The 26839-nt window shown below is 37.7% G+C and overlaps 1 long non-coding RNA gene across 2 annotated transcripts in view; it reads left to right on the top strand.

Annotated features, from left to right (window-relative positions):
• Window positions 1-25401, top strand: part of LOC117072611 — a 31107-nt gene extending 5706 nt beyond the window's left edge. The window contains exons 2-6 of one of the 2 annotated variants that reach the window (XR_004432881.1): window positions 3759-3835; window positions 4957-5043; window positions 17300-17473; window positions 18571-18642; window positions 24717-25401. This is a non-coding gene — a long non-coding RNA (uncharacterized LOC117072611). The remainder of the gene's footprint in view (window positions 1-3758; window positions 3836-4956; window positions 5044-17299; window positions 17474-18570; window positions 18643-24716) is intronic. The other variant, XR_004432880.1, reaches the window with a different exon arrangement.
• The last annotated feature ends 1438 nt before the right edge of the window (window positions 25402-26839 follow it).

The raw sequence follows: 26839 nt of genomic DNA, 5'->3' as shown, positions 1-26839 counted from the left end.
AAAAAACTAGCACACCAAATTCAACAACTCATTAAAAGCATCATTCATCATGACCAAATGGGATTAATTTCAGGAATACATGGATGGTTCAACGTATGTAAATCAATTTTGATACATCATATCAACAGAATGAAGGACAAAATCACACAGTCATTTCAACTGATGCTGAAAAAGCATTTAACAAAATTCAGTATATGATAAAAAACTGTGTATAGAAGGAACACATCTCACCAAAATAAAAGGGATATATGACAGACCCACAGCTAGTATCATACTGACTGGGAAAAAACTAAAAGACTTTCCTCTAAGATCTGGACAAGACAAGCAGGCCCTCTTTCACCATTGTTATTCAACATAGTACTGGAAGTCTTCACTAGAGCAGTCAGACAAGAGAAAGCTATAAAGACACACTTCCTTTCCTTCCAAATTGGAAAGGAAGAAGTCAAATTATCTTTGTTTGCACATGATATGATACTATGTTTGGAAAAACCTAAGTTTTCCACAAGAAAACTATTAGAACTGATAAATTCAACAAAGTTTTAGGATACAAAATCAACATACAAAAATCAATAGTGTTTATACATACCAACAATGAAAAATGTGAAAAAGAAATTTTAAAAGTAATCATATTTACAATAGCCACACAAAAAAATAAATACCTAGGAATTAGCTTAATCCAAAGAAGTGAAAGATCTCATAACAAAAACTATAAAACACTGATGAAAGACATTGAAGAGGACACCAAAAATGGAAAAATATTCCATGATCATGGATTGGAAGAATCAATATTGTTAAAATGTGATTACCACCCAAAGCAATCTACAGATGCAGTGCAATCCCTATCAAAATACCAATGACATTCTTCACATAAATAGAAAAAACAAACCTAAAATTCATATAGAATAACAAAAGACCCAAAATAGCCAAAGTTTTCCTAAGCAAAAATAACCAAACTGGAGGAATCACATTACCTGACTTCAAATTATACTACAGAGCGATAGCAACCAAAACAGCATGGTACTAGCACAAAAATAGACACATAGACCAGGGGAACAGAATACAGAGCCTGGAAACAAACCCACCTACCTAGAGTGAACTCATTTTTGACAAAGATCCCAAGAACATACGCTGAGGAAAAGACAATCTCTTCAATAAATAGTGCTGGGAAAACTGGCTATCCATATGCAGAAGAATGAAACTAGACCCCTATCTCTTACCATACACAAAAATCAAATTGAAATGGATTAAAGACTTAAATCTAAGACCTCAAACTATGAAACTACTACAATAAAACATTGGGAAAAATCTCTAAGAAATTGGTCTGGCAGAAATTTCCTGAGCAGTACCCCATAAGGATAGGCAACCAAAGCAAAAATGGGCAAATGGGATCACATCAAGTTAAAATGCTTCTGCACAGCAAAGGATACAATCAACAAAGGGAAGAGACAACTCAGAGACTGGGAGAAAATATTTGCAAACTACCCATCTGACAAGGGATTAATAACCACAATACACAAGGACTTTAAACAGCTCTTCAGAAAAATATCTAATTATCCAATCAAAAAATGGGCAAAAGATTTGAATAGACATTTCTCAAAAGAAGACATACAAATGGCAAAAAGTATATGAAAAGGTGCTCAACATGATTGATCATCAGAGAAATGTAAATCAAAACTTCAGTGAGATCTCATCTCACCCCAGTTAAATGGCTTTTATCCGAAAGACAGGCAATAACAAATACTAGAGAAGATGTGGAGAAAAGGGAACCCTTTTGGTGGGAATGTAAATTAGTACAACTATGAAGAACAGTTTGGAGGCTCCTCATAAAAACTAAAATTTGAGCTATCAAATGATCCAGGAATCCCACTTCTGGGTATATACCCAAAAGAAAGGAAATCAGTATATCAAAGAGATAGTGTTTATTCCAGCACTATTCACAATAGCCAAGATTTTGAAGCAACCTAAGTATCCATTAACAGACAAATGGACAAAGAAAATGTGGTGCATATACACAATGGAGTACTAGTCAGCCATAAAAATGATAAGATCCTGTCATTTGCAACAACATGGATGGAGCTACAGGTCATTATGTTAAGTGTAATAAGCCATGCACAGAAAGACAAACTTCTCATGCTCTCACTTATTTGCAGGAGCTAAAATTTAAAACAATTGAACTCATGGAGACAGAGAGCAGAATGATAGTTACTAGAGGCTAGGAAGGATAGTGAGAGAGGGATTATTAACAGGTACAAAAATATACATAAAATGAAGAAGATCTAGTATTTGATAGCACAACAGAATGACCCATCAACAATAATTTATTGTACATTTAAAAACAACTAAAAGAGTATAACTGAATTGTTTGTAACACAAGTAAATGATAAATGCTTGAGATGATGGATATACCATTTACCCTGATGCAATTATTACTCATTGTATGCCTGCTTCAAAATATCTCATGTAGTCAGGCATAATGGCTCACGTCTTTAATCTCAGCACTTAGGGAGGCAGAGGCAGGAGGACAGCTTGAATCTAGGAGTTCTAAACCTGCCTGGAAGATATAGCAAAACGCTGTTCTCCACCAAAAGAAAAAAAAAAGTCCAAAACCCCCTCACGTATTCTGTAAATATATATATATCTACCATGTACCCACAAAAATTTAAAAAATAAAAAACAAAATCTTACTGATCTTGGGTTAGGCAAAGTTTTTTTAATACAACATAAAAATATAAATTCTAAAAGAAAAAGCTGATGAACTCCATCAAAATTTAAAACTTTTGCTTTTCAAAAATAACTGTTTGGTAAATGAAAAGATAAGCCACAAACTTAGGGAAATATTCATAATATTTATATTTTATAAAGGACTGTGTCCAGAAGAAAAATAATTTATAGCTCAACAATAAGATGATGAACAATCCGATTTTTTAAATGAGCAAAAGATACAATAAAAAGTTTATAAAAGATACATAAATAAGTATCTGAAAAGATGTTCAACATAATTACTAATTGGAAAATCGTGAGATACTAATACAAAATCCTTAGAATGGCTAAAATTAAATATTGACAATTGTCAAGGATATGGAGAGACTGGAACTTTCATACTTTTCTGGTGGGAATGCAAATTGGTTCAGCTACTATGCAAAACAATTTGGCAGATTCTTATAAAGTTAAATATATCCTTACAATATGACTCAGTACTTCCACTCCTAGGTATTTACCCAAGAAAAATGAAAACATAGATCTACACAAAGACTTATATTCAAATGTTCATAGGAGATATAGTCATAGTAGCCCAAAATTGGAAACAAGCCAAACATAGGTATTCATCAACTGATGAATGGATAGACAAATTGTGATATATTCATCGAATGCAATACTACTCTGCAATAAAAAGGAACAAACTACTGATACAGGAATGAACTTAAAAAATATTAGGCTAAGTGAAAGAAGCCAGACACAAAATATTTCATTTCTATGAAATCCTAGAAATAGCAAAACTATAGTGATACAAAGCAGATTGGACATTACCATAGGCCACGCTGTAGAGTATTAGTGGACACATGTGAGAACTCTTTGGAATGATATAATTATTCTATATCTTGATAGTAGTGGCTGTTACATGATTGCACATATTTTTCAAAGCTCATTGAATTGTCCACATCAAATAGGTGGATTTTATTGTATGTAAATTATACCTCAATAAAGCTGATTGAAAATCCTCTAAATAACAATAGTTTCTCTTTTTTTTTTTTAAATAGGGGATGAAAGAAATATTCTGACGTGAATGTTTTGATGCGGATGGGGAATTGGCTTTATAAGGATGGGAGATGACAAGGTAAATACTGAGTACAACTTTCCCTGGGCGGAGATGTGTCGAGAACATTTCTCCTAGAGATTAGTGCTCAAATTGATCTTATTTAATGCTAATATAAAGAAAGGTGACTGTGTAGAAAGCAGAGTTTGTAGATAAGTTTTAAACTTTCTTCAATAGTGTATGTTGGCCAGGCGTGGTGGCTCACGCCTGTAATCCCAGCACTTTGGGAGGCCGAGGTGGGTGGATCACAAGGTCAGGAGATCGAGACCATCCTGGCTAACCCGGTGAAACCCCATCTCTACTAAAAAAGACAAAAAAATTAGCCGGGTGTGGTGGCGGGTGCCTGTAGTCCCAGCTGCTCGGGAGGCTGAGGCAGGAGAATGGCGTGAACCCGGGAGGTGGCACTTGCAGTGAGCCGAGAGTGCGCCATTGCACTCCAGCCTGGGCAACAGAGCAAGACTCTGTCTCAAAAAAAAAAAAGAAAAAAAAAAATAGTGTATGTCAAGTGGATGAAGATGAATTGCTGGATGATTTCATACCGAGTGCATAAAGATAGGTAATGCATTTTAGGAAAAGTCATTTAAGCCTACATTAATACTATTATAGGAGCTCAAGTTATTTTATTGGAATACTTTAAACTGTTTCCTGAAAATATTAATAACTATTGTAGACATGATACAGTATTCTGGTTAAAAAAGAATCTGTTATCTTTTAGAGGTAAATACTGAAGTATTTATAAATGGAGTTATAGGATATCTTGGTTTGCTTTAAATAATTCAGTGGGGTTGTGGGGAGAAGTTAGGGGTGGGAGTGGTTAGGAACATGGATGAAATAAGATTAGATATATACTGATAATTGTTAAAGCTGAGTGATGGGTACATGACATTTACTTTTCTATTCTCTTTATTCTGTGTATGCTATGGTTTGAATATTTGTCCCCTCCAAAACTCATGTTGAAACAATCCCCAATGTGGCAGTATTGAGAAGTGGGGCTATTGAAAGGTAATGGAATTGATGGATTAACGGGTTAATGGATCAATGGGTTATCATGGGAGAGGAACTGGTGGCTTTATAAGAAGAGGAGAGACCTGAGCTAGCATGTCAGCATGCTCAACCTCCTTGCCATGTGATAACCTGTGCAGCCTCCAGACTCTAGAAAGTCCCAGTCAACAAGAAGACCCTCACCAGATGTGGCTCCCCTGAACTTGGACTTCTCAGCCTCCATAACTGTAAGAAATAAATTCCTTTTTTATATCAATTACTCACTTTCAGGTATTCTGTTATAAGCAGCAGAAAACGGACTAAGACTAAAACAGTGTATGTTTGAACATTTCCATAACAATGGGTTGACTGTTTGCTTTTTAGTTTTCTGGGGGAAAAAAAAAAAATCTGTCTTCACTTAGATGAGCTTTGGAATCACCCTGGACTCAACTACATGGTCCATAAGGAAGTAAAAATAAGTTGAAACTAGGCTCTCTAAAAGTGTGTTTTTAGATCAAGGGAATGGGTTAGACAGCAGAATCACCAGGGGTACTCATCTATTCTATGCTGAGGGTCTCTCCAGAGGATTTAATTTGATTGGGTGGCAAGTTCAGCAGCTATCAGAGGTGACACTCAAAGTCTGATGGATACAGGTTTATGGTTCTGAACTAATCTGGTTCTGTGCTATTTGAACTGGGTCCCAGTGCAAAAACTGAGACTTTAAAAGACAGTATTCAAACCCCTGGGGAAAGGAAAAGGTTATGTAGACTTGTACGATCCCTGCCAATGAGAAATATTTTGGGAATATCCATAATCAATGGGAAGGGAGAGGGTCACCACATCGGTCCAACAGGCTGCTGTGAATCATAAACCCAACAGAATGCTAGGATCAGACAGAACATGGAACACAAAATTACTCCATCCCATACATTAACTGCCAAGCCTCAAAAAAATACATATTAAAAATTAAAGAAAACTTAGAGAAGTAAAACTAATTATTTTACTAGAAAGTATTAGAAAGCCAATGAAAATCTATGACAACAAGAGACCAAAATATGGCAATTTTGGAGATTTGAAGGCTGTAAATTCATAGAAATGTAAACATGGTAATATAGACTTTTTCACTACATCCTAATATCCCAGACCTAGAGGATGCAACTCAAAGCTTAAAAGATGTAGTTTTATCTCAGTGAAAGGAAATATTACTCTATAAGAACATTTTAGCTAAAAAAAGGAAAATGCCCATGCAGGGTTTAACTACCAAATAATAAAATATAATTAAAGTAAGATAGGGTGTTTGAGAAAAAAAATCCTAAACATTTTGAGGCTGACATCATGGAAGTCGTCTAAGCTTTTTACTATGTATCCATTGGCACTGCTTCCCAGGCTAAGTTGGAAAGATCATCTGTGTCCGCCAAATACTGCAGTTCTTAAGTTTTCAAGATGTGAATAAAACCCACAAGTCACTGCTAGAATGGCTATTGGTCCTTGTATATACAAGGGGTCTCCATTTCTAGAGTTAGACATGAGAATACACTTTAGCCAGGAGCAGAATTATGGGGCATTGTGCCATCCCAGCCACCATCGCCTGAAAACCTGCCCTTCTAGCTATGTAACTATGTAATAGCTACTAAAAAATGTAGAGTCTTAAAACAGCATCCACTTTGTTTCATAATTTTACAAGTCACAAATTTGAGAAGGGCTCAACTAGGTGATTCTTCTGCTCCATGTCTCAACTGGGGTCACTCGTGCTATTCAGCTGGTGGCTGGGCTAGGCCGGAGTGTCCATGATGCTTCTTTCATGCACCTGATGTCTCTGCAGAGACTGCAAAAGGCTGGGTTCTGCTGAGCCCCTCTCCCTCACTATGTAATATCAGGGTCTCTCCACATGTTTACTTCAGCAGAGTAGTTAGACTTCTTATCTGATGGCTGACTAAAGATCAGGTGCCAAGAACAGAGGAAGCTATCAGACCTCTTAAAATTCAGGCTCACTACTGGCATCATGTCACTTCTGTTGTACTCTGCTGATCAAAGTAATCCAGGCCAGCTTAGATTCAAAGGGAGAAGAAATGGGTCTCTCAATGGCAGAATTTTAAATAACTTGAGGCCATCTCTAATTCACCACAGATGCCCTTAAAAAAAAACTGTCAGGAACTGAAAGATATCCCCCATCTGCATTTAAGGAAAGCCAGAACGAAATTTTTCTGGACTAAATTCTTTTTCAATCAAAAAAGATAACTAGGCTGGGCGTGGTGGCTCACGCCTGTAATCCCAGCACTTTGGGAAGCCAAGACCGGCAGATCACTTGAGGTCAGGAGTTCGAGACCAGCCTGGCCAACATGGTGAAAATCCATCTCTAATAAAAATACAAAAAATTAGTCAAGCATGGTGGTGCACGCCTGTATTCCCAGCTACTCAGGAGGCTGAGGCAGGAGAATCACCTGAACCTTGGAGGCAGAGGTTGCCATGAGCTGAGATCATGCCACTGCACTCCAGCCTAGGCAACAGAGTGAAACTCTGTCTCAGAAAAAAAATTTAAAAAGACTCAGAAGTTTCCAGGCTGTTCAGAAGTGAAATGGGACAGGTTTGAGCCACACTAACTTATGCTTCATAGACAAGACCTTACCATGTGTTTAAAAAAAAAAAAACTTGTGGCTGGGAGTAGTGGCTCACGCCTGTAATCCCAGCACTTTGGGAGGCTGAGATGGGCAGATTGCCTGAGGTCAGGAATTCGAGACCAGTCTGGCCAACATGGTGAAACCCTGTTTCTACTAAAAATACAAAAAAAAAAAAGGATAACTAATTTTACATACCTTAATATTCCTGTTCTTAACCCAACAAAAAGAATATTCCCAGGTACATATTGAAGTGTTCTGTTCCTCAGTTCACCCATATGTACGCATGTATATGTATCATATGGAATATGCATTCATCATATTCACGTGCTGAAATTCTCACCCCTAAGGTGATGGTGACCAGCCTGGTCAACACGGCAAAACTCCATCTCCACTAAAAATACAAATTTAGCCAGGCGTGGTGGCAGGCACCTGTGGTCCCAGCTACTTGGGAGGCTGAAGCAGGAGAATCACTTGAACCCAGGAGCGGGAGGTTGCAGTGAGCCAAGATCATGTCACTGCACTCCAGCCTGGGTGACAGAGCAAGACTCCATCTCAATAAAAAGAAGAAGAAGAAGAAGAAGAAGAGAAGAAGAAGAAGAAGAAGAAGAAGAAGAAGAAGAAGGAGGAGGAGGAGGAGAGGAGGAGGAGGAGGAGGAGGAGGAGGAAGGAGGAGGAGGAGGGGGGGAGGGGGAGGAGGGGGAGGAGGAGGAACAGGAGGAGGAGGAGAAGAAGAAGGAGGAGGAGGAGGAGGAGGAGGAGAAGGAGAAGAAGAGGAAGAAGAAGTAGTAGTAGTGAGACTTTCATGAGGTGATTGAGTCATGAAGGCCTTCATGAATAGGACTGGTGCCTTATAAAAGAAGCCTGAGAGACCCCTCACCCCTTCTGCTATGTGAGGACACAAGAAGGTGTCATCTGTGAGCCAGAACATAGGCCTTCATGAGACACCAAATCTGCTGGTGACTTAATCTTGGACTTCTCAGCCTCTAGAACCGTGCAAAATAAATTTGTGTTTTTTATAAGCTACCTAGTTTATGGCATTTTGGTATAGCAGCCCAAATAGACTAACAGAGGCATCTCTTAATACCTTGCATTACATAACCATTACAAGAACTTGGCAAGCAGAGATTATTAGCCAAGCAACACAAACCATGACCTGAATTTGAAGCCAGGTTCATTATGACTCTAAAGCCTACAGTCATATTACAACATAGTAGAGAAATAAGTACTGGCAAGAATTTGAAGCAATAGGAACTCTCCTACACAGCTGAGGAAAGCATACATTGCAGTCATTACAACCAGTTTGGAACACACTTATTCAAAAGCATATCTTGGGTGACCCAGTATTTCCAATACCAGATAAATTTCCTGGGGACATTCATGCACGTGTACATGTATTTGTAACTTCATTGTTAGTAACACCAAAGAAACAGGAAACAACAGAAATGTCAATCAATAGTCGAACAGATAGTTAAGTGGTAATGTGTTCATACACTAGGATATGCAGAGGTGAAAATGAAACACGTGGAACAGCATGCATCCACAAGGATGAATCTTGAAAATCCAATAATAATAATAGACACTGGGGACTCCAAAGGGGAAAGAGAGAGGAGAGGGCTAAAGTACCTATTGGGCACAATGTTCACTATTTAGGTGATGGGTACACTAGAAGCCCAAACGTCACCGTCATGCAATATATCCTGTATATCGGCTGAATTTTGTGTTTTATGTTTTATCACCTTACTTCTTCATAGTTGTATCCTCAATGTTGTATTTTAACTAACATATTGTTCATTTTTTTATGTTTTTAAGCTTTATACAGATGGAATCATAGGTATTTATCTGTTACATATCCATGTAACAAACCTGAACATGTACCCCTGAATCTAGAAAAAATAAATAAATAGCAACATGAAAAAATCTGAAAAGAAAAAAAATGAAATCTAATACCGAGACACTGGAGTAAGCCAAAGATGAATCCCAAGCTAGGATTCCATTTGCATAAAGCATAAAAATAGGAAAAAAATAATAATATAGTAGTTTAAGTGCAACATAGAGGATAAAACTATGAAGAAGTAACGTGATCAAACATGGAATTCAGCCAGGAAGAAGAGGGGTGTGATGTGACAGGAACACACAGGGGCATCCAGAATACGACAGCATTTTATCTCTTGACTTAGGTGGGAGTTATTTCACTGTTTTTCTTCTGACTAAAAGTTCATTCTTTACACAGCTAACTATCTCAGTTGTTCTCCTACCACGTTTCAATACTCACAGCTACTTAGCCACACTGCAGCTATCTGTCGATTGCTTTCCCGTCATTCATCCCAGCATGACTGGGCAGGATGAACTACCGTGATTGATGTCCCTGCTCCTACACTGGCCAGCTCCTACTGAAGGTCCATTAATACACCAGGGCAATGTGCTTTAATATGTGTTTGAAGATCTGTCACACAAAAAGATAGGTTATTGTTTTTCTATTAAATCTCCATGAAAGAACATTTTTATTTTTTAACTAATTTTGCTAAAATATATTATTCTCAAGTTTTCCTTTGCATCTCACTTTTTAAACCACCACCACATGCCACTGTGAGATATGTTACTTTAGAAGCAAAAGATTCATCATATCTATATAGAAAAAGTAACCATGGTCTCCATTGTAAGTAAATGTGTCTGTATTTGTCATGTACAAAGAACAGGAAAAACACGTTTATAGCTTGATATTGCAGATAGATGTAATGAAAGAGGATGGGAAATTTCACTGCCCCTGAGTAGAAAAACAAAATCATCAGAAAAGCAAACAATGCATGTAAATAATGCATTCTATTTTGCTAATAGATATGCTAGAGCAAATAAAGATTTCTAAAATTATCAGTTTTCTGCATTCACAAAGGAAATAAATATGGTAACTAGAAAAATCCAAGTGAGATATATTTTATTTCTGCTTGTTGGCATAAAAGCAAAGCAGAAAAACTTCTTGGGGGTTTTTCCCCCCTTAACAATAAGTTAATGTCAAAATAACTGAAGAATTTAACATTACAACTCTCTCTCCCTCATATCAAGGCCCTAATAGTTCTTAGTTCAACAGGTAACTATTAAGTCAAAACAAAGCGAATTAAAATCTATTCCCTGGGGGTCACACTTTTACCAGATCAAAATGAGACAGTGGTTATGCATCAGGTAAGAAAAATTATGCTTCTACAGCAATTTAATAAGAAAGTATTTTTCTCCACTTGTGAAACTTTTAAAAATTGGCAGTTTTCACTGTTGGTAAACTAGCACAGCCACTATGAAGAACAGTGAGGCAGTTCCTCAAAAAAACACAAATAGATCTACTATATGATTCAGCAATCCCACTACTGGGGATTTATCCAAAGAAAAGGAAATCATTATATTGAAGAAATATCTAAACCCCCATGATTATTGTAGCAGCATTTACACTAGCCATTATATGGAATCAACCTAGGTGTCCAACAATAGATGAATGCATAAAGAAAATGTGGTGTATATACACAAACACAATGAAATACTATTCAGCCATAAAAAAAGAACGAAATCTTGTCATTTGCAGCAACATGAATGGAGGATATTGTGTTAAGTTAAATAAGCCAGGAACAGAAAGTTAAACACAGCATGTTCTCAATCACGTGGGAGCTTTAAAAAGTGGATTTCATAGAAGTAAAAAGTAGAGGAGAGGATACTAGAGACTGGGAAGGGTAAGGGAAGGAAGGGATAGGGAGAGATTTCTTAAAGTGTACAAAACTACGGCTAGATAGGAAGAAGAAGCTCTAGGCTTCTCTAGTGCTGTAAGATGACTACAGCTAACAAGAATACATTATATAGCTTCAAATAACTGAAAGGAGGATATTGAATGTTCCTAACACAAACAAATGATAAATGTTTGAGATGATGGATGTGCTCATCACTCTGATCTGACCGCTACACATTATATACCTCAAAACATCACTGTGCACCCATGAATACATACAATTAGTTTTTGCCAATTTATAAAAATAAAATGTGTAAATTAAAAACAAAAACAGGCCGGGCGCGGTGGCTCAAGCCTGTAATCCCAGCACTTTGGGAGGCCGAGACGGGCGGATCATGAGGTCAGGAGATCGAGACCATCCTGGCTAACACAGTGAAACCCCGTCTCTACTAAAAAAATACAAAAAACTAGCCGGGCGACGTGGCGGGCACCTGTAGTCCCAGCTACTCGGGAGGCTGAGGCAGGAGAATGGCATAAACCCGGGAGGCAGAGCTTGCAGTGAGCTGAGATCCGGCCACTGCACTCCAGCCTGGGCGACAGAGCGAGACTCCGTCTCAAAAAAAAAAAAAAAAAAAACAAGCAATGGAGAAAGTGAAAAAAAAAGGGAAAAAGTAAATCTTAGAAGCCACATGAGACTACTATCAGCCTCTACAGAGCTGGAAGTGGGTAAAATCTGTCCTCACCTTCTCCAGCTTCCCTCTCTGCTCTTCCTCCTCTGGTTTCCCTTGTGAGCTCCTCTTCTACAGGTCACAAAGGATGAATCTTCTCAGGGTTTGGTCCTGTGCCCTCTTCTCTTCTCTGTACATTCTTGGGAGCTTTCATTTATCCCCACAGGAACCCTGTGTCTTATATTTACCAAGAACCTATTGGCCCAGAGCTTACAGTTCACTGAACAGTCACCTGAATGTCCTAAAATCAATACATTCCCAAATGAAAACCTCACCTTCTTTGTGAGCCTCCTTTTGAATTCCTCCTTTTAGATTAGTGGCATCAACTTTTCTTTACCTCGTCCCAATGTGCAATGATTCACTAAGTCTTATTGATGATACTTCTGAAATACTATTTTTTAAAATGTGTCTTATGTCCAGAGCTCACAATCTCTGTTAATTCTGAGACAACCTTCTAAATAAATGACCTTTGAATCTCTAGGAACTCTCTCCCAAACTGTGCTTTTTTGTTTTTTTAAACACTTTCCTCAAAGTTATGTTTTAGAACTCAGATCTAATCATGCTGTTTTTTCTACGAAAATAGATAAACAAAGAACAAAAAAATTGGTAGTTTGGCTGGGTTCGGTGGCTCAAGCCTGTAATCTCAGCACTTTGGGAGTCCAAGGTGGGCGAACACCCTGGCTAAACGGTGAAACCCCCGTCCCTACTAAAAATACAAAAATTGGCTGGGAGTGGTGGTACATGCTTATAGTCCCAGCTATGCGGGAGGCTGAGGCAGGAGAATCTCTTTTTTTTTTTTTTTTTTGAGACGGAGTCTCGCTTTGTCGCCCAGGCTGGAGTGCAGTGGCCGGATCTCAGCTCACTGCAAGCTCCGCCTCCCGGGTTTACGCCATTCTCCTGCCTCAGCCTCCCAGGAGAATCTCTCGAACCCAGGAGGCGGAGGTTGCAGTGAGCTGAGATTGCATCACTGCACTTCAGCCTTGTGACACAGCAAGACTCCATCTCAAAAATAAAATTTAAAAAATTGGTGGTTTGACATATTCTTGACATATTCCATTTCTTTTTAATTTTATAAAAAATACATTCCCAAATCATGTGATTTTCTATTACATATGCTTAAGATAACTATTTTCGAAGTAAAGAACAAAATCAAGATATATGATGAGGGTTTATGCTTGCCTTTAGTAGTATTAAATAGGATTCCCTAGTGACACTCATTATCATTACTAATATAATACTAGATTTCCTAAATCTTTCCTAGACCATAGAGAACTTAAGTAATATAAAATCAATGCTACCATTTTGTGCTAAGCCTTGTATATTATCTCTAATCCTTAGAACATCCATGCAAGGTTGAACTATTCCTACTTTACACATGAGGACATTGAGGCTTAGAGAAGTTGAACAACTTGCTCAACATTGCATTGCTGGCAAATGACCTGATAGGGATTTGAGTTCAGATTTTCCGTTGCTCCCATATTATTATGGAATGTGTTCGAGTTGTTATAATCCAAGAGCGTTATTTATACTTACGTCAGTTAAAATATAGCTTTCGGGCCAGGCGCGGTGGCTCACGCCTATAATCCTAACACTTTTGGAGGCCGAGGCAGGCAGATCACTTGAGGTCAGGAGTTTGAAACCAGCCTGGCCATCATGGTGAAACAGTGTCTCTACTAAAAGTACAAAAAACTTAGCTGGACGTGGTGGTGGGCACCTGTAATCCCAGCTACTTGGAAGGCTGAGGCAGGAGAATTGCTAGAATCCGGGAGACAGAGGTTGCAGTGAGCCGACATCACACCACTGCACTCCAGCCTGGGTGACAGAACGAGACTCCATCTCAAAAAATAAAATATATATGTATGTGTGCGTGTGTGTGTGTATATATATATATTTGATTATAACAACTTTAACACAACAATGCCTGCCACAGATGAGAACATTTGTAATGTTTCCAAAAGACCATCATTTTAAAAGTTTTGACTCTCAAGGAGTGTGTTCTGCTATTTGAAACTTGATTAGAACATGGATTCATCCATATAGCTACTACCCTTACAATAACACAAAGGTTGATGGAGGTGAATGTTCTAGACTAGCAGTCAGTTGTAAATATTCTTGCTGACAGTTAACTAGAAACACAATATTCAATAAAGATATTATATATCCACTAAAACTCAAAGCACAATTTTAAACTGATCTTTACTTGATGAGTTTAAACACAGAATCCTATATAAAAGAGACATCTTTGGAAAATAATATAACCAACTGTATTTTCAAATAGATTTGCACATTACTGTTTGAGATTTTGAAAAACACTGCAGTGAAAAAACTCCCTGTGTACCAGTAACAAACAAGATTCTAATTCTGTACATACTGCAGTTCTCATAGCAGGAGCAGAAGGGAAAAAAAAAGAAGAGAATAAAACTAAGGCAGAGGGAGGGGAAGGATGTGGAAAGAAAAAAATTGAAGAATGAGGAAAAGGAAAATAAAGAAGAAGAGGAAGAGGTAACAGAAGAAGAAAAGGAATGATGGAAGAAGAGGAAAAGGAGAAGAAAGAAGAAGAAAAGAGGGAGGAGAATGAGAATCTGCTATGATAGCCTAACTCCAGATAACCATTTGGAATTCTGTTCGCAGATCTTTGGAACACCTCCACATTTTTCTGAGTACTTGATTTATATCACTTTACTAGACCCTACTTGAGGCCAGACCAAATAATAATAATAATAATAATTACTAAGTCATCTCTGTCACTAAATATAGACACTGCCACCAGAGAGCAGACTATGTACAATAAGTTTGGGCTGGCCTCATTAGGAGTATGAAGTTCAATTTACCAAGAGTGGAAATAGAACTAATATTTGTTGAATGCCTACTAGGTTTCTAGTCTTATGTTCAGTGCTTTACATATATTTTGTCACTTGTATTATTATTACATTATTATCATAATATTACTTTTATTTTATTGGTACATAATTTTACATAGTTATAAGGTACTTGGGATATTTCAATGCATGCATATGTTGTATGCATCTCTTGTTAAGCAAATCATGGTTATAGTACACTCATCACCTCAAACATTTATCATTTCTTTGTGCTGAGAACCTTACACATCTTCTCTATTTGTAGTGATCTTGTCATATACAATAAGTTATTGATAATTATAGTTACCCCATTATACTATTAAGGACTAGAATTTATTCCTTCTATCTAACTGTATTTTTGTAGCCATTAACTAACCTCTCTTCATCATGCCCTCCCCCTACCCTTCCCAACCTTTGATAATCATCATTCTACTCTACCTCCATGAGATCAAATTTTTTAACTCCCACATAAGAGTGAGAATATGCAATATTTGCTTTTCTGTGCCTGGCTCATTCCATATTATCATAATATTATTATAGCCATTTACAGATTGGAAAACTGTGACTTGGAGAGATTAAGTAACATTCCCATGGTTGCACCCAAGTAAATGGTAGCTCAGAATCTAATCCTGCTTGATTCTTCCTATGTTTATCTCCTACCTCACTGTCCTACACATGTATGCTGTTTCTTAGTGATATATTTTAAATAGCAGCTCAAACTTCCCTTCCCCCTACTTCTCTTTAAGGAGAAGAGCTGATGTGGGTAGAGACCAAAGTCAGTGCAACTGGGTTATGGGATTGTGGAGTGAAGTTTTCAGTATAGGTCAAAGTCTCTCGTGTCTACTTTGCTTGCTGGCTTGGATTCCTTCTTTAGCCACCCATTCTTGGCTTCTTACTTGCTTAGACTTGAGTACAGTGTGAGCAAAACTATTTGAGGGGAGGGATAGCCATGTGTGCTATTGTCCATGGTCCTGAAACAGCATGCACATTATGGATTGCTTCTCTAGGAAGTAGATGTGGCTATGGACCTGGAATAGGGACACCAGACCTAGCAGAACCAGATGTGATCAAAGGAAACTGAAGCACAGAGTTGATGGCTTAAACAGCACTGCCCAGTAGAACTTTCTGCAATGATGGCAGTATTCTAATTCTGTACTGTCTAATACAGTAGCTACTAGCTACATGTGGCATTAAGTTATTGAAATTTGACCAGTAGACAACTAATTGTTTAAGTTTATTTAACTTTAGCTAATTTATATTGAAAAAACTACACGTGAACCATATTAGACAGCACAGGTTAGATCATCAATACTCAGCTGTTTACTGAAAACACAAATTCTTGGGTACCATGTAAGATACACTAAAATCAGAATCTCTGAGGCAAGCTCAGCTATGGGCATTTTTAACCAGGAAGTTCCTGTGCTTATTGATATTTGAGAACCAATATCCTACCAGGCATTTGTGTCAGCCTTCTAAAAGTCCCTACCTGTGCCCACTAATGCCTGATACTTTCACCTCGTCCTCAGGTTCATCCCAACTTAGCATGTTTAATAGCCTCAGCCTTACTGTCGGCCTTGCCTTCAAACCTGAGACCCAGTGGCTCAGGATGGTTGCAAAGCTTCCACAACCCACCCCCACCCCTTCCGCCTGCATTTCAAGATTCCTTGAAGACCAACTTTAAGGACACTTGTGACAGGTAAAGTCTACACACCTGACTAACACTGCCCTGAGCACAGTACTCCCAAATTCATATGCTGTTTGTCCTCCTCTTCCTGTATTTTTGTCTAGTCCAAAGAAATAGGCATTTGCCTTGGTGTCTGCCTTCTTAAGCCTCCTGTCCTCACCTTAATCCCCTCAGTTCTAGGGCTAGTCCCCATTCCTCTGCCTCAGATGGATCCTCATCTCCATAATCTCCCTCCATGGTCAGGATGTGTGAAAAGCTCTCATGACCTCTACCCTTCTGACTTTCAAATTAACTCACCTAGAAGAGTGACCAATTTATCCATCAATTTGGTAAATTTTTGAAATACTGAGCGTTGGATTCCCAGTTCTCTGTAGCTGAGTCCATTTCTCCAAGCTTCACATCTCTTCCCCTCCCAACTGATCCCGTTACCCAGGTCCCAGCATGCTATACTCCTGAGTGCACCTTAGATAAATATGTTTAATGTAATTATGAAAGCCAGAGGTAAAACTAAACAATTATTTCCATGACCGTAAATTCAATGTCTATTAAGGTTTTCAGGTACATGCCTCCCCATCACCATTCCCCAACTGCCACCACCCATACACACACAGACACACACCATACAACATTTACACTGATGTAACACTTCAAAAATAATTTCCCATGTATTGTCACGTTTGACTGACAGAGTATATAGATTATTACACTAATGGTCCCACATAAACGAAGCCCCTACCCTCAGCATCGTTCCTTCTTTCATTGACCCTGGGCTTGGCCACGTGACTTACTTTGGCTAACAAGATATCAGCAAATATGACACAAGGAGAGGATAGGTAAACACTTGCACATTGGGATTTGTCTTCTTGAAATCACTGTCATTGTCATGTAAGAAATTTTGTCTCCACTGCAGAAGCAGCCACACAAAGAACTGATGTATTCTGCTGACAGTCCCAGTTGACTGCCATATGAGAGTAAGGCCAGCTTGGATCATCCAATTCCAGTCAAACCCCCAGATCACTGTGTCTATATAAGGGGCCCCAGGAAGGACCAACAAAAGAACTACCCAGCTGAATCCAGCCCAAATGTAAGCAAATAAATTATTGTGTGTTAAGCCACCAAGTTTTGAGATTGTTTATTACTTAGCACCAGATAACTGATATACAAAATGACTCTGAGACACAGTATTATTATTCCTATTCATGAGTTAGGAATGTGAAGTTCAGAGATATTAGGAAATTTATCCAAGGTTCTAGAAATAGAAAGCAGCAAAAAGAGGCCCAGAACTTCAGATCTGTCCCCAGGTTCAGCACTTCTGCACTACACTAGGCTGCATTTACACAACCTCCACTCAACTAGTAAAAGGTCACTGATAATCCTAGTCCTCCCAGATCCTATTTGCTGACCTAGTTACCGACCTCCAGCACCCCTTTATTGAGAAAGAGTCTCCTGCCAGCTCCTTCCTGGCCTGCTAGTGAGTTCACCTTGTTACTTTCTTTCTGCAAAAACTAAAGCCAGGAATCATTTTCAGTGAATCAATTGAATACAGCTAGTAGAAACATAAAAAGACCTATTTTATATGAAAAATTAATATTCTGGTTTGCATCTTGATTTAGAACATCATAATGGAGAAAAATGGGAACAAACTTACATGGTCTGGAGGAAAACAATAAGAATTATCAAAGGATTAAGAGAAGTTAATCATTAGTCAAAAATAGATTTTAGAATTGAAGTTCTTAGTCATAGAAAATGTTATGGTTTATGTTAATTCCTGAGGAATGAAATTGATTCAAATGACAAAATTGTGAACACATGCTAGAAAACTGGATAAAAAATTTAAATGGAAATCTCAGATAAAATAGAAGGAATAAGGCTCTGCCAAATGTACAATGAAAAATCTCATCTTTTAAGATATTTGTATAGGAATTATCAAAAGAGAAAGAAGATGCGAACAGGTTATCCTTTATTTCTTCCCCCAATTTTTTAATCACATCATCATAACCATTGAGATAATTCACAGAGTTTATTCTAAATGAAGCAAATGACTTGTGAAAGTCCCTGCTTCTCAGCTAGAGGTATGTTTGCTATGAACAAAAAGCAACTTAACCAGTCTTGCAAGTTTTTGATTTGAGAGCCCAAAACAATTTTAAAACTAAAATCTTCATATTAAATGTTATTTTGCAGGTGGCAGTTAAACAGTAAGAAAGCATCTGGCATAAATTAAGTGAACAGATCACCAAATCATTTAGAAAACAAGTAAGTCTTAGTGCAGTGATCTAAAGTCATTATGAAAACTGACTTGTCCACAGAGTTTGAATGACAGAATAGATAAAACACATGAACTCATACACAAGCTTTCTCTGAACAAATTAATTGGCTTTCCTGCAGCCCTCCATCCATGCCAAAGAGAGCAATCACATAAGTGAATCAAGCAGCCATGCATAGCCTTGCTCAGTGTTTGTTTCAGGAGAACTTGTGTGCCCACGTAATTTCACGCTAGGAAGGAAAACAGCATGGGATAGTGGGAGGATGCTGCAGCCTTTAACCCATCACTTGACCTCTGTGTGGCTCACTGTTCTTATCTCTACAAGGTGGGTAGAAAAACCCGTGCTTCCTACTTCACAGAGGTGTAAGCATAAAAGATGTAAACAGACTTTGAAAAAGTTAAAACAGCTGTGTAAATACAAGGTACTTTATACTTGAAGAGGAGTATAAAAAGGCAGAATCTGTGATGTAGCAGCAGCAATTCTACCACCCAGCCACAAGGCTGCTGGTGATGTCTCACATGAAAGCAAAGGCATTTTAAAACACAAAGACTTAACAGAGAGCAGAAATGAAAAGACATGCTGTTTGCAAAAATGATTGTGTTTAGTCTGGGGTCTTCACATAAGAAAATAATATTTTGAGAAATTGCCATGTTAAATTTAAGCTGCTCTTGGGTGACTTCAAACTATGAAATTTGCACGTAGCCCATGAGTAACTCTGTCCTAGAAGAATTCCTTGAACTCTCTTTCATGACAATAATCTTGCAAAATTTAATTTAACTCCATTTACAAAGACTTAGGCACAAGGTTAACAATAACGAATCAATGATTTTTTTCATCCACTTTCTGAATAATGACTCTCTTTCTTCTGCATAGTACAAAGCTTCTAAATCCTGTTTACATATAAGCCACACATTTTTCCCAGCTACTTGGGAGGCTGAGGCAGAGAATTGCTTGAACCTGGGAGGCGGAGGTTGCAGTGAGCTGAGATCACGCCACTGTACTCCAGCCTGGGCAACAGAGTGAGACTCCATTTCAAAAAAAAAAAATGACTGGGTACTGCTTTGCTCTTTTTCTTACATATTTATAATATTTATGTTTGCTATAGTTATTATTAATCCTACAGTTATTACTAACCCTAGCCCTAACCCCATCAAAAGTATTATCAGACATTTCACATTCTGGTTGTCAATTGCTAACTAGTAATTAGTAAAGTTTTCCCCAGTATAATTTCAAATTGGTGCCTGGACTTCTATTTCCATCAGTGTGATGAATTAAGTACCTGCTTGGTCCTCCTGCAGAAAACAAATCAAAATACTGGGTACAATACAATAAAAAGACTTTAATACATTAGTTACCTGGCTAATTAGTAAAGGGAACTTGATGAAAGTAGACCCGAAGAGGTAATCAGAGAAATAAAGCCATCTTGTGCCTTGTGGACCATTTTTCAAACTGACTGTACTTCACCTTTGTGTTTTCCATCTCTATAAAGCTATAGAATGGAGAAAACAAAACCCAACATTCACTCAAGGTCCCCCTTTATAAAACTAAGACTGCAAACGGTCACACTTCCATCATAACAGTGAAGTAGAAAAACATTCTGCCACCCAACACACCAAAAGCAAGATTGCCTAATTAAAAATTTAGCACTGGAAAGAGCAGGACTCATCCCTAAAAATACTAACTGTAAGTCAGTCTTCATGCAGTTTTGCATGCCAAATTCACACTTCTTGGCCAAGAAATCTCAAGCCAAGAAGTCAGTTAAAGTTGTCCTGGGCTGGTAGTTTTCCAGGTTCCTGGCAGAAACAAATTCAATCCTCTTTGGAGTATTAGTTTTATCACAGTCTGAAAGAATTCATGCAAAAATAAGTTCACAAAAATATGAGGCCACAGTAAACACTGTATTTGTTCTTATGCTGCTAATAAAGACATACCTGATACTGGGTAATTTATAAAGAAAAGAGGCTTAATGGACTCATAGTTCCATATTGCTGGGGAAGCCTCACAATCATGGCAGAAGAGCAAGGATGTCTACATGGCAGCAGGCAAGATGAGAGCATGTGCAGGGGAACTCCTCTTTATAAAACCATCAGATCTCATGAGACTTATTCACTATCATGAGCAGCATGGCAAAGACCCACTCCCATGATTTAACTACCTCCCCTCAGGTCCCTCCCACAATACCTGGGAATTGTGAGAGCTACAATTCAAGATCAGATTTGGGTGGGGACACAGCCAAACCATATCTGTACACACACACACAGAGAGAGAGAGAGAGAGAGAGAGAGAGAACAATGTGAAGAGCAAAAGCCAATAGAACAGATCTTTTTAAAATTTCTAAAAGGCTTTATGTCTAAATAAATTTAAAAGTGATTTAAAATATAAGGAAAGGGAAAGACACCATAGAAATGAAGCAGATTTAAAAAAAACAAATATAATTCTAAAAATTTAAAAATACAATAAAGAAAGCTTAAAACTCAATAGACAGATTAGAAAAGCTGACATGTGAATTCGAAAGATAGATCCAAATAAATTATCCAGAATGCAGCATAGAATGATCATGATAGAAATGATAAAACAGAGATCGAAAGAAACGTCAAACCAGAGCTCTAAAAGGACAACAGAGAAAAAGGATAAGTGAAATAATATTTGGATTGATGGTTACTGCAAATTTTTCAGAAATAATAGAACACTTCTCCACAGATTGAAGAAGCCCAATGAATTCTAAGTTTAATAATAAAAAGAAACTCATGGCTAAACACATCACAGGGAATCTGTAAATAAAAAAGACAAAAGAAATATCTGAAAAACAGCCAGAGAGAAAAGACAACTAAACTTCAGCTGAAGGACAAAGACAGACACAATGAAAGCCAGAAGAAAGCAAAGCAGTATATTCAAAGGGCTGAGGGAAAAAAAATAATTTTAAAATTATTTTAAACACCTTTTAAAAAGTAGGACAAGGAAAGCTATATTTAAACAAAAATATCCTAATAGACTGCTATAAATAGATACTCAGTAAGGGAAATTCTAACGAATATATTTTATGCAGAAGGAAATTGATCCCAGATGAAAGAACTAAGATGCAAAAAGAAATGATCAATAAAGAAAACAGTAAGTATATAGATAAAACTAAATAAACATTGAGATAAATATATAGCTAAAATAAATATAGAGATAAAATAACAATATTATTATCTGGTGGGATTAAAATAAAGATAAAATAAACCTAAAATGCATGACAAAAATATACATTTCAGGAATGGAATAGAGTTCACGCATTTTAAGATAATTGTATTGCTAGAAAAGAGGGTGACAATATGACTGACTTTAGCACTTGAGAAGCCAAATATATATGCTAAAATGTCTAGCATGACAATTAAAAGAATAGAAACAAAGTATATAACTCCTAAATTAGTAAAAGAGGAACATAGAATGAGAAAAACAAATACTCAATCCAAGAGAATCCAAGGAAAAAAATGAAAAAGAAACAGAAAAGGTAGACAAATAAAAAGCCCATGATAAAATGGTAGAAATAAATCCAAACATATTTATAACTACAAAAACAAATGTAAATGGATGAGATATGTAAGTGGAAGAAACATATTTTTTCAACTGTATTTTAAAAACCTGCCTAGATTGTTTAAAAAATTTAAAGGATTTTTTAGCCGGGCACGGTGGCTCAAGCCTGTAATCCCAGCACTTTGGGAGGCCGAGACGGGCGGATCACGAGGTCAGGAGATCGAGACCATCCTGGCTAACACGGTGAAACCCCACCTCTACTAAAAAATACAAAAAACTAGCCGGGTGAGGTGGCGGGCACCTGTAGTCCCAGCTACTCTGGAGGCTGAGGCAGGAGAATGGCGTAAAACCCGGGAGGCGGAGCTTGCAGTGAGCTGAGATCCGGCCACTGCACTCCAGCCTGGGCGACAGAGCAAGACTCCGTCTCAAAAAAAAAAAAAAAAAAAAAATTTAAAGGATTTCTTTACATATTTACAAAATAAATGGATATCTACAAGATATCCACAAAAGGAATAGCATGTACCCTTCATAAATATTAAGAACATGAAAGAAAGACTGAGCAAATGTTCCTGGTCAAAGAGACTAAAGAAATATGACAAGTAAATGTAATACCGAGTCCTAAATTGGATCCTAGACCAGAAAAATATTTTTCCTTTGAAATACAGGCTACTAGAGAGCCAGTGGTGATATTTAGACAAAGTTTGAATATTAGGTAATAGTACTAGATCAGTGTTTATTTCCTGATAGTGCCTCACCATGCCATGAGAAGCATGTACCCTTTCTAGTCTCCTGATCCAAGAAGGGTGAGGGACATGCAGAGTACAGTGGCCCCAGTACAGCCACATATATACAGTGAGAGGCTGAGCTGCCCCTGCTGCCACAGCCTGAAACAAAACCACCTAGCTTAGATCAGTCAGCACCTAGATGACTCAAGATTCCTGTGAATAAATACAGATGCACATGACATTGAGATTCGGGGTTGTCTATTTTGCTGCAATAAGTAACTGATACAATGACAAAGTTAGATTATTGCAGGAAGAAAATTTATTTTAACCTTAGAAAAATCAATTGGTCCGATTGTGGTGGCTCAGGCCTGTAATCCTAGCACTTTGGGAGGCAGAGGCGGGCAGATTGCCTGAGCTCAGGAGTTCGAGACCAGCCTGGGCAACATGGCAAAACCCTGTCTCTACTTAAAAAAAAACAACAATGAAAAATTAGCCAGGCATGGTGGCACACACCTGTAGTCCCAGTTACTCAGGAGGCCAAGGCACAAGAATTACTTGAACCTGGAGGTTGCAGTGAGCCAAGATTGCACCACTGCACTCCAGCCTGGGTGACATAGCAAGACTCCACCAAAAAAAAAAAATCTATTGGTATAATTTACTATATGATTAGAGTAAAAGAAACAATGTGAACATCTCAGTAGGTACCAAAAAATATCATTTGATAACATTTAACATTCATTTGTGATGGTTAAAAAAATTAGGACTAGCAGAGCTTGCTCCAACAGATGTGTACCTATTATGAAACTATAGCAAATCAGATTGATATGGTTTGGCTGTGTTCCCACACAGCCAAATTTCATCTTGAATTGTAGCTCCCATAATTCCCACGTGTTGTGGGAGGGATCTGGTGGGAGATAATTGAATCATGGGGGCGGTTTTCCCCATACTGTTCTGGTGGTAATGAATAAGTCTCACAAGATCTGATGGTTTTATAAGAGGAAACCACTTTCTGTTGATTCTCATTCTCTCTTGTCTGCCACTACATAAGATGTGCCTTCCGTCGTGAGTGTAAGGCCTCCCCAGTCACATGCAACTGTGAGTCCATTAAACCTCTTTTTCTTTATAAATGATCCAGTCTCAGGTACGTCTTTATCAGCAGTGTAAAAATGGACTAATACAAAAATGATGTAGTATTTGCACAGAAATAGCCAAATAGAAAAAATGAGAGAGTCTAGAAAAAGATACACTAATATATAGACAATTTATAATGAAGAGAGGTAGTATGGCAGTTTAATTAGGAAAAGACAAGTAGGTCTTCAATAAATGGGACAGTAAGTTATTCAAATGAAAAATATTAAATTGCACCTCTATATCACATGATATATAAGAATCAATTCCAGATGGATTAAAGATCTGAATGTGGTAAGGAAAAAACCCATAACATCATACAAGTAACAAAGGAGAATATATTTATGATCTCAGGATAAAGAAGTATTTCTTAAACAAGACATAAAAAGCAGAAACTGTAACAATAGAGACTAATAAATCATACTACATTAAATAAGAACTCCTGTTCATGAAAGACACCATAAAAAAGAAAAGCAGCCACAGAGCAGGAAAAGATATTTGCATCATCAGCGAAGGACTAGTATCCAGAATATACAAAGCACTATAGTTGACAGGAAGAATAATGAAATTAAGCAAAATTCCAACTAGCAATATGAAGAATAATAGCTTTTGATTTTATTAGAACTGTGGAATTGCTGAACTCAGTGCTCTTTAGAGATCATCATGCTAACTACCCAATCTCTTTATTTCACAGCTGAGCACGCCAAGACCCAAGGAGCCCAGAGCAGACTGCACAGCATGCCCTGTGCCCCAACCGCACTGCTTCCTCTTCTGAATCTCTGCACCCCCAAGTCTGGTTCAGTTTTGAGTTTCAGGCGTGGTCTCATCCCTTTGGCCCTTCTTTATTCCAACCAAAAGTTCTCAGCTTCAAAAAGAAGATGAGCATGTTCAATGATGAGAAAGTCTGTTTGATGGTAATCTGTAAATTTGCCAGATAAAGCATAAACCTTACCACATAAAGCTTAAAGGAACACCCACTGAATTCCAACTGCTAAAGGTTGTCCTGCCCTTTCCTTATGGTCTCCAAAGACAAGCTTGTTTTATGTCACAAAAATCTCCCCTTTTTATGGGCCAGATTCAATTTGTCACTACTTGGATATTGAACACTTCTTGCAAATTAAAGAGAAAGTCACCTCAGGCAACTTTCAAATAGAGGCTTATTGGGGACTTGATGATACTGCAAATCATTAAAGAACTTAGGTTCTGTACCCCTGCCCTCACTGATCAAATAGAGGCCACTGCTTTGAAGCCAGCAAGGACCCATGGGACTGACCTAATGCTTTTTGCCTTCAGCTTCTGAAGCTTATCACATTACTAATGTTTGAGTCTCTAATCCAGCTGGCTAGTTTAATCATCTTGAAGTAAGATAATACTATTAACATTGTTAGAAATGATTTATTTTTCTCTGTGCTGTTACCCTCTGCTTGATTCATTCATTTTATTTATAATTTTGCAATTACAAGTTTTCTTCTCAGAATCCTTCTCTTTCCCATTGTTAAAAGTAAAGACTATATCATCCTCTTTCTTTTATAATCTGTTGCTATGGAAATAGGGATTAATGATCCAGGCATAATAAAGAAAGAAAAAAGGTATTCTCTAAGAGAAAATTTGTTTCCAAATATAATCCCTTTTAGTTAAGCTGTCATATAAAATTATACAATTATTGGTTGAGCACAGTGCAACTAGAAAGGTGCTAGGTCCTAATCAAAACAGAGAAGATAAAGACTATGAAATTGTATTTTAGCTAAGGAAATAAGACACATGACACAATGTACAAGCAGTATGTTACTGTTCATATGTAATTTGGGTGTAAAAATTTGTGTTTGAGATCATAAAAGCAGTAAAAAAAAAATCAAAGTATACAAACAAAAACAGATGGGCTTGATATGAACAACCACTGGAATAAGATTTAAAGCCAAAATCAGGAATTTTAATTTCATAACTAGAAGTTAGGATTGGATAGAAAGTGTAACATGATCAGCATGCTGCCCAAGAAAGATGACTTCATTTGTTCATTTGGTGAACATTTTCTGAAGGCACAGTAGGCTTTGTGTCCTGGGCTAAGCATGAGGGCATGGGACAATAGAAACTGTCAATCAAATAATGAAATAATAGAATTGACAATGAAATAATGTTGTCTTGAGTCATCTTCCCTAGAAGCAGAGCCTGAGACAGGAATTTGGGTATACATGGCTATTAAGGCAGTACTCTAAGAGAGAGAGAATAAGGAAAATGGAATACGGCAGGGGAAGTAAGTAAGTGGTATCTGCAGGTGTCTGGCTTCACTGTATCCCACAGAGAGCCCTAGAGCATGAACATTCTCCCAGTTAGTTCCCACGTTGAAGCAAAGGGAAAAGCCTTTTGAACTCTTCTATCAGCCAGCAACTGGCTGGAGCCTGCCCCTAGGGGAAATAGGTGACTAATTTACCAAATGAGTTAGCTCTCACTGCGATTCTTTAGAGGGGCAAGAGTGAGTCAATGCTCACAACAGTTGAAGGATGGATGACCTAGGGTGGTAAAGGGGATCTGACTGGGGCACCAGCAGTGTATAAAATGTCTTCAAATTATTAAGACAGGTTACTTTGAACTCAGAATCCTATACCTAGCCCTCAAGCCCATCTCTGAAAGAACTACTGGAGGACACTACTGTGGCAACAAGATACATGAATGTGAGAAAGAGGACTGTATGGCGTAAAAGAAAAAATGATGAAAAAGAAATGTGAAAAATTTCTAGTGAAGTCCAATAATGCAGAATGCAGAATGCAAGAAAAATTGGGGAACTAAAATCCCAGATGATTACAATATGGCAGATGGTGG

The sequence above is a fragment of the Trachypithecus francoisi genome, unplaced genomic scaffold (genome assembly GCF_009764315.1).
Source record: "Trachypithecus francoisi isolate TF-2019V2 unplaced genomic scaffold, Tfra_2.0 Lachesis_group4, whole genome shotgun sequence".
Lineage (NCBI taxonomy): Eukaryota > Metazoa > Chordata > Mammalia > Primates > Cercopithecidae > Trachypithecus > Trachypithecus francoisi.
Note: the sequence above shows the minus strand (reverse complement) of the source record. Positions and strands in the feature narration are given on the sequence as shown.